A 12988-nucleotide genomic window follows, 5' to 3' on the forward strand; every position below is an offset into this window, starting at 1 on the left:
ATGCCGCATGTCATGGGGCCCCATGTGCATGCCACATGCCATGGGGTCCACATGCATACCGCATGTCATTGGGGGAACATGTGCATACCGCATATCATGGGCCCCACATGCATACCGCATGTCATAGGTGCCCCAAATGCATGCCGCATGTCATGGGGCCCCATGTGCATGCCACGTGTCATGGGGGCCCCAAATGCATGCCACATGTCATGGAGGCCCCAAATGCATGCCGCATGTCATTGGGGCCCCAAATGCATACTGCCTGTCATGGGACCTCCAAATGCATGCCGCATGTCATGGGGCCCCAAATGCATACCGCATGTTATGTGGCCCCAAGTGCATGACGTATGTTATGGGGCCCCATGTGCATGCCGCATGCCATGGGGGCCCACATGCATGCCACATGGCATGGGGGCACCACATGCATACCGCATGTCATGGGGCTCCACGTGCATACCGCATGTCATGGGGCTCCACGTGCATGAAGCATGTTATGGGTGCCCCAAATGCATGCCGCATGTCATGGGGGCCAAAAATGCATGCCACATGTCATGGGGGCCACACGTGCATGACACATGTCATGGGGGCTCCACATGCATGCCACATGTCAACGAGGCCCCACGTGCATGCCACATTTCATTGGGGGCCCAAATGCATGCTGCATGTCATGGGGCCCCACATGCATGCCCCATGTCTTGGGGGCCTCAAATGCATGCTGCACGTGATGGGGGACCCAAATGCATGCCACATGTCATGGGGGCCCCAAATGCATGCCGCATGTCGTGTGGCCCCAAGTGCATGACGCATGTCATGGGGCCCCTTGTGCATGCCGCATGTCATGAGGGCCCAAATGCATGCCACATGTCATGGGGGCCCCAAATGTATGCCGCATGTCATGTGGCCCCAAGTGCATGACGCATGTCATGGGGCTCCTTGTGCATGCCGCATGTCATGAGGGCCCACATGCATGCCACATGTCATGGGGGCACCACATGCATACCGCATGTCATGGGGCTCCACGTGCATACCGCATGTCATTGGGCCCCACGTGCATGACGCATGTTATGGGTGCCCCAAATGCATGCCGCATGTCATGGGGGCCAAAAATGAATGCCATATGTCATGGGGGCCACACGTGCATGACACATGTCATGGGGGCTCCACGTGCATGCCACATTTCATTGGGGGCCCAAATGCATGCTGCATGTCAGAGGCCACAAATGCATGCTGCATGTCATGGGGCCCCACATGCATGCCCCATGTCTTGGGGGCCTCAAATGCATGCTGCACGTGATGGGGGACCCAAATGCATGGCACATGTCATGGTAGCCGACACGCATGCCGCATGTCATGGGGGCCTCAAATACGTGCCACATGTCATGGGGGCCCCACATGCATGGTGCATGTCATAGGGGCCCCACATGCATGCCGCATGTTATGGGGGCCCACATGCATGCCGCATGTTATTGGGCCCCACATGCATGCCGCATGTCATGGGGGCCTCAAATGTATGCTGCATGTCATGGGGGCCCCAAATGCATGCCGCATGTCATGGGGTCCCCACATGCATTCCGCATGTCATGGGGGCTCTACATCCATGCCGCATGTCATGAGGGCACCAAGTGCATGCCGCATGTCATGGGGGCCCCAAATGCATGCCGCATGTCATGGGGGCTCCAAATGCATGCCGCATGTCATGGGGGCCCCAAATGCATGCCACATGTCATGGGGGCCCCAAGAGCATGCCGCGTGACATAGGGGCCCCACGTGCTTGACGCATGTCATGGGGGCCCCACATGCATGCCGCATGTCTTGAGTACCCCAAATGCATGTCGCATGTCATTTGGGGCCCACATGCATGACGCATGTCATGGTGGCCCCAAATGCATTCTACATATCATGGAGGCCCCACTTCCATGCCGCATGTCATGGGGGCCCCAAATGCAAGCCGCCTGTCATGGGGGCCAAAAAAGCATTCCGCATGTCAAGGGGACCCCAAATGCATGCCTCATGTCATGGGGGCCACAAATGCAAGCTGCATGTCATGGGGCCCCACATGCATGCCCCATGTCTTGGGGGCCTCAAATGCATGCTGCACGTGATGGGGGACCCAAATGCATGGCACATGTCCTGGTAGCCGACACGCATGCCGCATGTCATGGGGGCCTCAAATACGTGCCACATGTCATGGGGGCCCCACATGCATGGTGCATGTCATAGGGGCCCCACATGCATGCCGCATGTCATGGGGCCCCACATGCATGCCGCATGTCATGGGGGCCTCAAATGTATGCTGCATGTCATGGGGGCCCCAAATGCATGCCGCATGTCATGGGGTCCCCACATGCATTCCGTATGTCATGGGGGCTCTACATCCATGCCGCATGTCATGAGGGCACCAAGTGCATGCCGCATGTCATGGGGGCCCCAAATGCATGCCGCATGTCATGGGGGCTCCAAATGAATGCCGCATGTCATGGGGGCCCCAAATGCATGCCACATGTCATGGTGGCCCCAAGAGCATGCCGCGTGACATGGGGGCCCCACGTGCTTGACGCATGTCATGGGGGCCCCAAATGCATGCCGCATGTCATGGGGGCCCACATGCATGACGCATGTCATGGGGGCACCACTTGCATGCAGCATGTAATGGGGGCACCACTTGCATGCAGCATGTAATGGGGGATCCAAATGCATGACGCATGTCATGGGGGTCCCACATGCATGCTGCATGTTATGGGGGCCCACATGCATGCCGCATGTCATGGGGGCACCACTTGCATGCAGCATGTAATGGGGAATCCAAATGCATGACGCATGTCAAGGGGGCCCCACGTGCATGCCGCATGTCATGGGGACCCACATGCATGCCGCATGTCATGGAGGCCCCCATGACATGCGACAAGCATTTGGGCCCCACATGCATGCCGCATGCCATGGGGCCCCCAAATGCATGCCGCATGTCATGGGGGCCCAAATGCTTGCCGCATGTCATGGGGGCCCCACATGCATGCCACATGTCATGGGGTCCCCAAATGAATGTTGCATGTCAAGGGGGCCCCACGTGCATGCCGCATGTCATGGTGACCCCACATGCATGCCGCATGTCATGGGGGCCCCACATGCATGCCGCATGTCTCAGGTACCCCAAATGCATGCAGCATGTTATGCATGCCCCAAATGCATGCCGCATGTCATGGGGGCCCCACATGCATGCCGCATGTCATGGGGGCACCAAGTGCATGCCTCATGTCATGGGGGCCCCAAATGCATGCCGCATGTCATGGTGGCTCCAAAAGCATGCCGCATGTCATGTGGGCCCCAAATGTATGCCACATGTCATGGGGGCCCCAAGAGCATACCGCATGACATGGGGGCCCCAAGTGCTTGAGGCATGTCATGGGGGCCCAACATGCATGCCGCATGTCTTGGGTACCCCAAATGCATGTCGCATGTCATTTGGGCCCCACATGCATGAAGCATGTCATGGTGGCACCAAATGCATTCTACATATCATGGAGGCCCCACGTGCATGCCACATGTCATGGGGGCCCCAAATGCAAGCCACATGTCATGGGGGCCAAAAAGCATGCCGCGTGTCATAGGGGCCCCAAATGCATTCCGAATGTCATGGGGGTCACACATTCATGTCGCATGTCATGGGGGCCCCACGTGCATTCCACATTTCATTGGGGGCCCCAAATGCATGCTGCATGTCTGGGGCCCCAAATGCATGCTACATGTCATGGTAGCCCCACATGCATGCCACATGTCATGGGGGACCCACGTGCATGCCGCATGTCATGAAAGCCCCACATGCATGCCGCATGTCATAGGGGCCCCACATGCATGCCACATGTCATGGGGGCCCCAAATGCATGCCACATGTCAGGGGGGCCCCAAATGCATGCCGTATGTCATGGGTGCCCCAAATGCATGCCGCTTGTCATGGGTACCCCAAATGCATGCCGCATATCATGTGTACCCCAAATGCATACCCCATGTCATGGGGGACCCACGTGCATACCGCATGTCATGGGGACCCCCTATGCATGCCTCATGTCATGGGGGCCCCAAATGCATACTGCATGTCTTGGGAGCTCCACATGCATGCCGCATGTCTTGTGGCCCCACGTGCATGCCGCATGTCATGGGGCCCCATGTGGATGCCGAATGTCATGGGGTACCAATTTCATGCCGCATGTCATGGGGGACACTCATGCATACCGCATGTAATGGGGGCAACACGTGCATACCGCATATCATGGGGCCCCACGTGCATACCGCATGGCATTGGGCCCAAAATGCATGCCGCATGTCATGGGGCCCCATGTGCATGCCACATGCCATGGGGTCCACATGCATACCGCATGTCATTAGGGGAACATGTGCATACCGCATATCATGGGCCCCACATGCATACCGCATGTCATAGGTGCCCCAAATGCATGCCGCATGTCATGGGGCCCCATGTGCATGCCACATGTCATGGGGGCCCCAAATGCATGCCACATGTCATGGAGGCCCCAAATGCATGCCGCATGTCATTGGGGCCCCAAATGCATACTGCCTGTCATGGGACCTCCACATGCATGCCGCATGTCATGGGGCCCCAAATGCATGCCGCATGTTATGTGGCCCCAAGTGCATGACGTATGTTATGGGGCCCCATGTGCATGCCGCATGTCATGGGGGCCCACATGCATGCCACATGTTTAGGGGGGCACCACATGCATACCGCATGTCATGGGGCTCCACGTGCATACCGCATGTCATGGGGCCCCACGTGCATGACGCATGTTATGGGTGCCCCAAATGCATGCCGCATGTCATGGGGGCCAAAAATGCATGCCACATGTCATGGGGGCCACACGTGCATGACACATGTCATGGGGGCTCCACATGCATGCCACATGTCAACGAGGCCCCACGTGCATGCCACGTTTCATTGGGGGCCCAAATGCACGCTGCATGTCAGAGGCCACAAATGCATGCTGCATGTCATGGGGCCCCACATGCATGCCCCATGTCTTGGGGTCCTCAAATGCATGCTGCACGTGATGGGGGACCCAAATGCATGCCACATGTCATGGGGGCCCCAAATGCATGCCGCATGTCATGTGGCCCCAAGTGCATGACGCATGTCATGGGGCCCCTTGTGCATGCCGCATGTCATGAGGGCCCACATGCATGCCACATGTCATGGGGGCACCACATGCATACCGCATGTCATGGGGCTCCACGTGCATACCGCATGTCATTGGGCCCCACGTGCATGACGCATGTTATGGGTGCCCCAAATGCATGCCGCATGTCATGGGGGCCAAAAATGAATGCCACATGTCATGGGGGCCACACGTGCATGACACATGTCATGGGGGCTCCACGTGCATGCCACATTTCATTGGGGGCCCAAATGCATGCTGCATGTCAGAGGCCACAAATGCATGCTGCATGTCATGGGGCCCCACATGCATGCCCCATGTCTTGGGGGCCTCAAATGCATGCTGCACGTGATGGGGGACCCAAATGCATGACACATGTCATGGTAGCCGACACGCATGCCGCATGTCATGGGGGCCTCAAATACGTGCCACATGTCATGGGGCCCCAAATGCATGGTGCATGTCATAGGGGCCCCACATGCATGCCGCATGTTATGGGGCCCCACATGCATGCCGCATGTCATGGGGGCCTCAAATGTATGCTGCATGTCATGGGGGCCCCAAATGCATGCCGCATGTCATGGGGTCCCCACATGCATTCCACATGTCATGGGGGCTCTACATCCATGCCGCATGTCATGAGGGCACCAAGTGCATGCCGCATGTCATGGGGGCCCCAAATGCATGCCGCATGTCATGGGGGCTCCAAATGCATGCCGCATGTCATGGGGGCCCCAAATGCATGCCACATGTCATGGGGGCCCCAAGAGCATGCCGCGTGACATGGGAGCCCCACGTGCTTGACGCATGTCATGGGGGTGCCACATGCATGCCGCATGTCTTGAGTACCCCAAATGCATGTTGCATGTCATTTGGGCCCCACATGCATGACGCATGTCATGGTGGCCCCAAAAGCATTCTACATATCATGGAGGCCCCACGTCCATGCCGCATGTCATGGGGGCCCCAAATGCAAGCCGCCTGTCATGGGGGCCAAAAAAGCATTCCGCATGTCAAGGGGACCCCAAATGCATGCCTCATGTCATGGGGGCCACAAATGCATGCTGCATGTCATGGGGCCCCACATGCATGCCCCATGTCTTGGGGGCCTCAAATGCATGCTGCACGTGATGGGGGACCCAAATGCATGGCACATGTCATGGTAGCCGACACGCATGCCGCATGTCATGGGGGCCCCACATGCATGGTGCATGTCATAGGGCCCCACATGCATGCCGCATGTCATGGGGCCCCACATGCATGCCGCATGTCATGGGGGCCTTAAATGTATGCTGCATGTCATGGGGGCCCCAAATGCATGCTGCATGTCATGGGGTCCCCACATGCATTCCGTATGTCATGGGGGCTCTACATCCATGCCGCATGTCATGAGGGCACCAAGTGCATGCCGCATGTCATGGGGGCCCCAAATGAATGCCGCATGTCATGGGGGCCCCAAATGCATGCCACATGTCATGGTGGCCCCAAGAGCATGCTGCGTGACATGGGGGCCCCACGTGCTTGACGCATGTCATGGGGGCCCCACATGCCTGATGCATGTCTTGAGTACCCCAAATGCATGTCGCATGTCATTTGGGCCCCACATGCATGACGCATGTCATGGTGGCACCAAATGCATTCTACATATCATGGAGGCCCCACGTCCATGCCGCATGTCATGGGGGCCCCAAATGCATGCTGCGTGTCTTGGGAACCCCAAATGCATGTCGCATGTCATGTGGCCCCACGTGCATGCCGCATGTCATGGGGACCCATGTGCATGCCGAATGTCATGGGGGTACCACGTGCATGCCACATATCATGGGGTCCCCACATGCATGCCTCATGTCATGGGGGCCCCAAATGCAAAGTGCATGTCATGGGGGCCTCACGTGCATACCGCATGTCATGGGGACCCCCAAAGCTTGACTCATGTCATGGGGGCCCCAAATGCATTCTGCATGTCATGGGAGCTCCACATGCATGCCGCATGTCATGTGGCCCCACGTGCATGCCGCATGTCATGGGGGACCCAAATGCATACCGCATATCATGGGGGCAACACGTGTATACCGCATATCATTGGGCCCCACGTGCATACCGCATTTCATTGGGGCCCCAAATGCATGCCGCATGTCATTGGGGCCCCATGTTCATGCCACACGTCATGGGGGCCCACATGCATAACGCATGTCATGGGGGCAATACGTGCATACCGCATATCATGGGGCCCCACGTGCATACCACATGTCATGGGGGCCCCAAATGCAGGTCGCATGTCATGGGGCACCATGTGCATGCCACATGTCATGGGGGCCTCAAATGCATGCCACATGTCATGGAGGCTCCAAATGCATGCCGAATGTCATTGGGGCCCCAAATGCATACAACCTGTCATGGGATCTCCATATGCATGCCGCATGTCATGGGGCCCCATGTGCATGCCGCATGTCATGTGGCCCCAAGTGCATGCCGCATGTCATGGGGCCCCATGAGCATTCCGCATGTCATGGGGGTTCCATGTGCATGCCACATGGAATGGGGAACCCACATGCATGCCGCATGTCATGGGGGCCCACATGCATGCCGCATGTCATGGGGGCCCACATGCATGCCGCATGTCATGGAGGCACCAAATGCATACCGCATGTCATGGGGCTCCACGTGCATACCGCATGTCATGGGGCCCCAAGTGCATGCCGCATGTCATGGATGCCCCAAATACATGCCGCATGTCATGGGGGCCAAAAAAACATGCCGCTTGTCATAGGGGCCCCAAATGCATTCCGCATGTCATGGGGGTCACACGTGCATGCCCCATGTCATGGGGGCTCCACATGCATGCCACATGTCATGTAGGCCCCACGTGCATGCCGCATTTCATTGGGGGCCCCAAATGCATGCCGCATGTCATGGGGGCCCCGCAGGCATTCCGCATGTCATGGGGGCCCCAAATGCATGCCGCATGTCATGGGGGCCCCACGTGCATGCCGCATGTCATGGGGGCGCCAAATGCATGCCGCATGTCATGGGGGCGCCAAATGCATGCTGCATGTCATGGTAGCCCCACATTCATGCCACATGTCATGGGGGACCCACGTGCATGCCGCATGTCATGAAAGCCCCACGTGCATGCCGCATGTCATAGGGGCCCCACATGCATGCCACATGTCATGGGGGCCCCAAATGCATGCCACATGTCATGGGGGCCCCAAATGCATGCCGCATGTCATGTGGTCCCCACGTGCATTCTGCATGTCATGGGGGCTCTACATGCATGCCGCATGTCATGGGGGCACCAAGTGCATGCCTCATGTCATGGGGCCCCATGTGGATGCCGAATGTCATGGGGGTACCAATTTCATGCCGCATGTCATAGGGGACACTCATGCATACCGCATGTAATGGGGGCAACACGTGCATACCGCATATGATGGGGCCCCACGTGCATACCGCATGGCATTGGTCCCAAAATGCATGCCGCATGTCATGGGGCCCCATGTGCATGCCACATGCCATGGGGTCCACATGCATACCGCATGTCATTGGGGGAACATGTGCATACCGCATATCATGGGCCCCACATGCATACCGCATGTCATAGGTGCCCCAAATGCATGCCGCATGTCATGGGGCCCCATGTGCATGCCACGTGTCATGGGGGCCCCAAATGCATGCCACATGTCATGGAGGCCCCAAATGCATGCCGCATGTCATTGGGGCCCCAAATGCATACTGCCTGTCATGGGACCTCCAAATGCATGCCGCATGTCATGGGGCCCCATGTGCATGCTGCATGTCATGGGGGCCCCAAATGCATGCCGCATGTTATGTGGCCCCAAGTGCATGACGTATGTTATGGGGCCCCATGTGCATGCCGCATGCCATGGGGGCCCACATGCATGCCACATGGCATGGGGGCACCACATGCATACCGCATGTCATGGGGCTCCACGTGCATACCGCATGTCATGGGGCCCCACGTGCATGACGCATGTTATGGGTGCCCCAAATGCATGCCGCATGTCATGGGGGCCAAAAATGCATGCCACATGTCATGGGGGCCACACGTGCATGACACATGTCATGGGGGCTCCACATGCATGCCACATGTTAACGAGGCCCCACGTGCATGCCACATTTCATTGGGGGCCCAAATGCATGCTGCATGTCATGGGGCCCCACATGCATGCCCCATGTCTTGGGGGCCTCAAATGCATGCTGCACGTGATGGGGGACCCAAATGCATGCCACATGTCATGGGGGCCCCAAATGCATGCCGCATGTCGTGTGGCCCCAAGTGCATGACGCATGTCATGGGGCTCCTTGTGCATGCCGCATGTCATGAGGGCCCACATGCATGCCACATGTCATGGGGGCACCACATGCATACCGCATGTCATGGGGCTCCACGTGCATACCGCATGTCATTGGGCCCCACGTGCATGACGCATGTTATGGGTGCCCCAAATGCATGCCGCATGTCATGGGGGCCAAAAATGAATGCCATATGTCATGGGGGCCACACGTGCATGACACATGTCATGGGGGCTCCACGTGCATGCCACATTTCATTGGGGGCCCAAATGCATGCTGCATGTCAGAGGCCACAAATGCATGCTGCATGTCATGGGGCCCCACATGCATGCCCCATGTCTTGGGGGCCTCAAATGCATGCTGCACGTGATGGGGGACCCAAATGCATGGCACATGTCATGGTAGCCGACACGCATGCCGCATGTCATGGGGGCCTCAAATACGTGCCACATGTCATGGGGGCCCCACATGCATGGTGCATGTCATAGGGGCCCCACATGCATGCCGCATGTTATGGGGGCCCACATGCATGCCGCATGTTATGGGGCCCCACATGCATGCCGCATGTCATGGGGGCCTCAAATGTATGCTGCATGTCATGGGGGCCCCAAATGCATGCCGCATGTCATGGGGTCCCCACATGCATTCTGCATGTCATGGGGGCTCTACATCCATGCCGCATGTCATGAGGGCACCAAGTGCATTCCGCATGTCATGGGGGCCCCAAATGCATGCCGCATGTCATGGGGGCTCCAAATGCATGCCGCATGTCATGGGGGCCCCAAATGCATGCCACATGTCATGGGGGCCCCAAGAGCATGCCGCGTGACATAGGGGCCCCACGTGCTTGACGCATGTCATGGGGGCCCCACATGCATGCCGCATGTCTTGAGTACCCCAAATGCATGTCGCATGTCATTTGGGGCCCACATGCATGACGCATGTCATGGTGGCCCCAAATGCATTCTACATATCATGGAGGCCCCACTTCCATGCCGCATGTCATGGGGGCCCCAAATGCAAGCCGCCTGTCATGGGGGCCAAAAAAGCATTCCGCATGTCAAGGGGACCCCAAATGCATGCCTCATGTCATGGGGGCCACAAATGCAAGCTGCATGTCATGGGGCCCCACATGCATGCCCCATGTCTTGGGGGCCTCAAATGCATGCTGCACGTGATGGGGGACCCAAATGCATGGCACATGTCCTGGTAGCCGACACGCATGCCGCATGTCATGGGGGCCTCAAATACGTGCCACATGTCATGGGGGCCCCACATGCATGGTGCATGTCATAGGGGCCCCACATGCATGCCGCATGTCATGGGGCCCCACATGCATGCCGCATGTCATGGGGGCCTCAAATGTATGCTGCATGTCATGGGGGCCCCAAATGCATGCCGCATGTCATGGGGTCCCCACATGCATTCCGTATGTCATGGGGGCTCTACATCCATGCCGCATGTCATGAGGGCACCAAGTGCATGCCGCATGTCATGGGGGCCCCAAATGCATGCCGCATGTCATGGGGGCTCCAAATGAATGCCGCATGTCATGGGGGCCCCAAATGCATGCCACATGTCATGGTGGCCCCAAGAGCATGCCGCGTGACATGGGGGCCCCACGTGCTTGACGCATGTCATGGGGGCCCCAAATGCATGCCGCTTGTCATGGGGGCCCACATGCATGACGCATGTCATGGGGGCACCACTTGCATGCAGCATGTAATGGGGGCACCACTTGCATGCAGCATGTAATGGGGGATCCAAATGCATGACGCATGTCATGGGGGTCCCACATGCATGCTGCATGTTATGGGGGCCCACATGCATGCCGCATGTCATGGGGGCACCACTTGCATGCAGCATGTAATGGGGGATCCAAATGCATGACGCATGTCAAGGGGGCCCCACGTGCATGCCGCATGTCATGGGGACCCACATGCATGCCGCATGTCATGGAGGCCCCCATGACATGCGACAAGCATTTGGGCCCCACATGCATGCCGCATGCCATGGGGCCCCCAAATGCATGCCGCATGTCATGGGGGCCCAAATGCTTGCCGCATGTCATGGGGGCCATAAATGGATGCCGCATGTCATGGGAGCCCCACATGCATGCCACATGTCATGGGGGCCCCAAATGAATGTTGCATGTCAAGGGGGCCCCACGTGCATGCCGCATGTCATGGTGACCCCACATGCATGCCGCATGTCATGGGGGCCCCACATGCATGCCGCATGTCTCAGGTACCCCAAATGCATGCAGCATGTTATGCATGCCCCAAATGCATGCCGCATGTCATGGGGGCCCCACATGCATGCCGCATGTCATGTGGGCACCAAGTGCATGCCTCATGTCATGGGGGCCCCAAATGCATGCCGCATGTCATGGTGGCTCCAAAAGCATGCCGCATGTCATGTGGGCCCCAAATGTATGCCACATGTCATGGGGGCCCCAAGAGCATACCGCATGACATGGGGGCCCCAAGTGCTTGAGGCATGTCATGGGGGCCCAACATGCATGCCGCATGTCTTGGGTACCCCAAATGCATGTCGCATGTCATTTGGGCCCCACATGCATGAAGCATGTCATGGTGGCACCAAATGCATTCTACATATCATGGAGGCCCCTCGTGCATGCCACATGTCATGGGGGCCCCAAATGCAAGCCACATGTCATGGGGGCCAAAAAGCATGCCGCGTGTCATAGGGGCCCCAAATGCATTCCGAATGTCATGGGGGTCACACATTCATGTCGCATGTCATGGGGGCCCCACGTGCATTCCACATTTCATTGGGGGCCCCAAATGCATGCTGCATGTCTGGGGCCCCAAATGCATGCTACATGTCATGGTAGCCCCACATGCATGCCACATGTCATGGGGGACCCACGTGCATGCCGCATGTCATGAAAGCCCCACGTGCATGCCGCATGTCATAGGGGCCCCACATGCATGCCACATGTCATGGGGGCCCCAAATGCATGCCACATGTCAGGGGGGCCCCAAATGCATGCCGTATGTCATGGGTGCCCCAAATGCATGCCGCTTGTCATGGGTACCCCAAATGCATGCCGCATATCATGTGTACCCCAAATGCATACCCCATGTCATGGGGGACCCACGTGCATACCGCATGTCATGGGGACCCCCTATGCATGCCTCATGTCATGGGGGCCCCAAATGCATACTGCATGTCTTGGGAGCTCCACATGCATGCCGCATGTCTTGTGGCCCCACGTGCATGCCGCATGTCATGGGGCCCCATGTGGATGCCGAATGTCATGGGGTACCAATTTCATGCCGCATGTCATGGGGGACACTCATGCATACCGCATGTAATGGGGGCAACACGTGCATACCGCATATCATGGGGCCCCACGTGCATACCGCATGGCATTGGGCCCAAAATGCATGCCGCATGTCATGGGGCCCCATGTGCATGCCACATGCCATGGGGTCCACATGCATACCGCATGTCATTAGGGGAACATGTGCATACCGCAT

This window comes from Phyllobates terribilis, unplaced genomic scaffold (genome assembly GCF_046119375.1).
Source record: "Phyllobates terribilis strain yellow unplaced genomic scaffold, ASM4611937v1 Scaffold_43__1_contigs__length_10536358, whole genome shotgun sequence".
Classification (NCBI taxonomy): domain Eukaryota; kingdom Metazoa; phylum Chordata; class Amphibia; order Anura; family Dendrobatidae; genus Phyllobates; species Phyllobates terribilis.